This window comes from Pinus tabuliformis, chromosome 6 (genome assembly GCF_031772625.1).
Source record: "Pinus tabuliformis cultivar Carrire ecotype Pingquan chromosome 6, CPIR1, whole genome shotgun sequence".
Lineage (NCBI taxonomy): Eukaryota > Viridiplantae > Streptophyta > Pinopsida > Pinales > Pinaceae > Pinus > Pinus tabuliformis.
In genome coordinates this window covers 704,462,933-704,468,171 of record NC_142292.1, presented here as the reverse complement: position 1 = coordinate 704,468,171, position 5,239 = coordinate 704,462,933, and positions in this window count along the sequence as shown.

Below are 5,239 nucleotides of genomic sequence, written 5' to 3'. Positions count from 1 at the left end.
TTGCAGCATAATGACCTACTCTTCCACAAGCAAAGCATTTGAAAGGTAGCTTACCTCTGAACCTTCCAGAACCCCTTTGAAGATTTCTGACAAAATTTGATTCTTCTTCCTCTTCTTCTGGAACATGGCTTGCTTCATAGTAATCTTCTTTGCCTGATGCCTTGAAAGCAGCTTCCCTTCTGTCTGATGGACCTCCCTTTCTCATTTCATAAGCAGTTAGAATTCCATGTAGCTGAGACATAGTGAGAACACAAAGATTTTCCTTTTCTTCTATTGCAGATACTTTAGATTCAAACTTGGGGGATAATGATCTTAGAATCTTTTCAACTACTATAGCCTCTTTTATTTCTTCACCCAAATTTTTCATACAGTTAACAATCTCATCTACCCGAAGAAAATAATTAGCCACACTTTCATCATTATACATTTTGAGAGTCTCATACTGAATCCTGAGAGTTTGAAGTTTAGCTCGCTTTACCTGTTCATCTCCTTCATAGCTCGAGACCATTTTGTCCCATATCTCTTTTGCTGATTTGAAGTGCATTACCTTCATGAATTCTGTTTGGGATATACTTCCTAATAGAGTACTGACTGCTTTTGCATTTGTTTCATACTTCTTTTTCTCAGCTGGATCTGTAGGAGTAGCTGAAGGAAAAGCATAGCCTGTTTCTACAATGTCCCAAACTTCTGTACCAAGAGATTGAAGATATGCAGTAACTCTTACCTTCCAATAATTGAAGTTTCTCCCATCAAAAATTGGTGGCCTGATTGATGCTTCTCTCTCGTAGTTGCTCATGATGAACGATCTACCTTCAAGCGATCAAGCTTCTCTGAAGGACCTGCTCTGATACCAATTGTTGAGAATAATACTGAGAGGGGGGGTGAATCAGTATTATCTAGCAATTTTAATAAATCTTCCTTATTTGATCTTAGAATTATTTTTGCATGTCAGTACCATAAAATAATGAGCATGAACAAAGAAAACAGATAGTCACACCAAAGAACACAAGATGTAAGGTGGAAACCCAATGTGGGTGAAAACCACCTGCTGCAATATGTCTCTATCTTCTTTCAAATTAGAAACTTCTTTTACAATGATTTTGTACTGGTGCAGTCCTTTACCAGTACGCAGGCTGCAACCTGCAGAGAGCTACAACTCTCTCTCGTTTTCCAGTCTACTCCTGGAAGGGAGCTACAACCCCCTACTTCTTTTCATAAAGCATCAGATGATCAACAAGTACATAACAGTTACAGATCACTACAGATATCAGATCAACAATAACAGAATTAACCCAGAACACCTTATCAACAGAGAAATATAATCAACAGAACAGAGACGCAGTTTTCCCTTCTGTGGCCTGCGACCAGACGCAGTTAACCTTCTGCTCCCCTGCGTCCACACGCAGATATCCTTCTGCTGCGCTGCGTGCCCACGCACTGTTCCTTCAACTGCACTGCGTCCTTTTGCTACAGGGACGCACCCAAGAACACTATCGCGCCACGTCCTGTTACCCCAAAGACGCACTCAGAGACACTATCGCGCCGCGCCTTTTACCTCAGGGACGCACCTGAACCTGGTCTGTCCTGCGTCCCCACGCAGATCTCCCGTTACTGAGCTGCGTCCCGGACGCACCTGAGCCACGTCTGCCCTGCGTCCCCACGCAGGTCTCTCTCTGCTGCGCTGCGTCCCGGCGCACTTGGCCTTCACTGAACCTGCGTACCTTCAGATATGAATGATTTCAAGACCTTAAGTGTAACCCAAACAGTCAGATCTACAGATCTGATCTTGCGCCAAAGAGATCTTAGTCCTTCAGTAGATTCGCCTTCTTTAGATTTAGACTAGACCTCACCCAATAAGATATTCAACCCAAGACTTGCAAAATCCAAATGAACTCCTTTGCTTTATATAGGTAGGCTCCTCCTCAAAACATGGAACAATACCACGAGCCGACACCATAGAAACACAAAACCGTCGGCTAGATACCACACAAGAAACCCCCACGTGCTTTTCTCTGCCTTGAAATGTGTGCACTGGGCGGACGCACCCCCGGAACGGCTGGCCTGCGTCCCTGGACGCAGGTTCTGCATGATTTACCTGCGGGGACGCACTTTCTGTAAGGTGTACCTGCGTCCTTCACAATTTTTCAATAAAATGAGAGCTGATCATCAAACTTTGCTGCTGATATGAAGAATAGTGATCTACCACCTGAATGGGTTGCCATCAAGGACAACACCTGAACCATAATGCCAACATGGGGCAACTTAGTATCAATCATTTTTTGAAAGAAGGAAGCCATATCATTCAATAAACTCTATTAATTGTGTAAAATTGAAGAAACCAAGTTAAAATCAAAGAGAGATGTGGGACCATGTGAACAAGTTCAAGCATTTTCTGCCACGACTAAGAGAAAAGGAAGGTTTGGAAAATTTGGTACTCAGAAAAAGAAGAAGAAGGATATGTCAAAGATCCAATGTTATGGTTGTTAGAAAAATGGGCATCAAAAGAAAGACTGTCCAAAATTCAAGAAGGACAACAAAAGGAAAGAAAGAAATGAGGCTCATATCACTGAAGAAATAGAAGAAGTTGATGAGAAGAAATCCATAGTGATAGATATTCACTATCAGGGTTTCTCAAATTCATAACAAGGAGAAGTAGGAGGTGAAAATACCTCCACCATGGCAGTCAAGATGAGAAGCTTAATGACGGGATAGAAGATGGAATCATGTTAGAAGCATATGATTAAAGAAAGAGCTCAATCCATCCTTATAAAAGCTTGAAATATAGCTGAAGTAGAAGTATACACAATTGTAGCAGTCATCATAGAAGGAAGTAGCTCTTGGTAATCTCATTGAAAGCACAAGTAGTACTTATGGTTAGAAGAAAGTCATTTAGTGTAAAGATCATCATACCTCATTAGGAAGAAGCATTTGCAGGATGAGGATAATCAAGAACTTCCACTGGAATCTTCATTCTAAGGTTCACCTCTTGGAAGAAGCAGGTGCCTTGCTGAGAATTCCAACTTGTATGGGATTCATTGTTTGGAAGAATGATGGTATGATGACAAAGGAATGCAACATGTCAATATCGTTGAAGTACTCTCAATCAAGGAAAGGAAGCTGCTGAAGGAAGCCTAGGTTACCAAAATAAGGAAAGAGGTATGCATGTATGTAATCGAGTCATGTCATCATATGGTTGCATGGGTAAATGTTCTATCTCATGAGAATTCTCAAAGAAAAGGGATCTCCTCCTTTGGAAAGATGCATGAGGGCATGGTTCACACTAGATGAAATCAACATAATATGTCCTCATATGGAATATGAGTGAAAGTTCCCGAAGAGCAATATGTATGCAGGATGTTGATGTTGCTACAAGAACATGTCATGATCAAGGGCCGTCACAAATGGTAACATTGATTTGATGTTCATTTTTTGTTTTTGAAACAAATCTGAATGTGTTAATGCAGGGTTACTAGAAAAGGAGTTGTAGATGTCACCTACAACTAGCACTCATGTGGTGGGATAGAAGATCCTAAAAGAAACATGACGTGGAAAAGGTATTTGTATTAAGGAATGTTAGATGAAGACTAGAAGATCACTTTCCAATGAAGAAAAGGATTACATGACTGACATTATTCATAAAGGAAAGTTATGGATGGTTGATGCCTTATAAATAAAATATGAAGGCTCCGTAATAATGAAAAACAAATTCATGACTTCGAAAGGAGGAGCCCTACAAGTGCATATAGGTCCCATGATCTCCACCAAAAAATAGATAGTTGCTGCTGGAAACAAGTCCCTGGTTAAGAGGGACCTTGGAAGCAAGTCCCTGGTTAAGAGGGATCTTGGACAAGTCTTGGGATGAGAGGGAACTTGGGAACAATCCTTTTGTAGGAATGGGTAAGTTCCTTTATAGGAATGGGTATATCCTCCCTAGTTGAGAGGGAAAGATAGACACATCATTCTTGACTTCAATTTGGGAAGAAAGAATGGAAGATTGGGTAAGCATCTGGCATGTGATACTCTTTGAAGATGTGATTGGGCATTCAAGATTATAGTAGTCATAGAGGACTGATATTCTTTGAGGATTGGGAAATCAAGATAATAATAGTCCTGGAAGGACATAACATGTGAACACCTGAGTGGGGTATGTTCCTTGAGAGACCATGATGATGGTGTCTATAAATCACTAGTCTCGCCAACATTGTGCTTTGATCTTGTGGAGAGATAAAGCTGTTAGTTAAGGCCTTTCTGTGTGAAAATGCTGGATGATATGATGCTAAACAGATGGGTTACCAATTTGACTCTTCTTATCAGAATTCTTCAGATTGAGAATGTCCAAGTATCTTGTATGGATTATAAATACCTCCCTAGTTAAGACAGAGTGTTGAAATATGTAACTAAGTTCGGTCTTCATAGTGGCATACGTAATCATGATTTTATGTATTTGATGTAATGAGAAAAATAAATTTATTATTGTTATTCTTGAGGCATGGGTTTCATGCTCAAGGGAAAATTATTTTGAAGTCAAGCACCATTGAGTGCTTCTAGGGCTTTTCATTGTCTCTACAAGTCAAATGAGTCATTGTCATGTATGAAAGACCCTTCTGGGCATGTTACATATTGAAAACAAAATTTTATTTGAGTCAAAATAGAGTCAAAAGGCCAACCAAGACCTTGTCATCAAGTCAACCTACACAAGTGGACAAGTTGGCCTAAAGGAAGCAATTCATACCCCTCAAAAGCCTATAAATAAGAAGGAACTCGACTTCATTAGCACACTCACTCAAACAAGTTCGATATCCTCAAGATAGAAGCTAGAAAATGATGAAAAGGGAAAAGAAAAACAAGATCGAAGTTTTGAGCCTCTCTCTTTCTCTCTTGTGTTAGGGTTTCTACTATTGTTGGGTACGTCGTAGTGTTGTTGGGGAATTCAAAGTGTTCCTGAGCAAGTCAAAGTATCGCTGGGAAGTCGAAGTGTTGTTGGGCAAGTAGAAGTGCTATGAAGAAACTTTTGGATCAAGGTTCTAGATGAATTCGCTGGGCAGGTTGAAGTTCCTGAAGAATTTGTTGGGCAGGTCAAAGTTGCAGAAGAATTTTTTGGCCAGGTCGAAGTTGCAGAAGAATCTGCTGGGTAGGTTGAAGTTGTAGAAGAATCCACTGGGCCAGTCGAAGTTGCAGAAGAATCTGCTGGGAGGTCGAAGTTGCTAAAGTTGCTGGAAGGAAAGATCGTTAAGGAAGA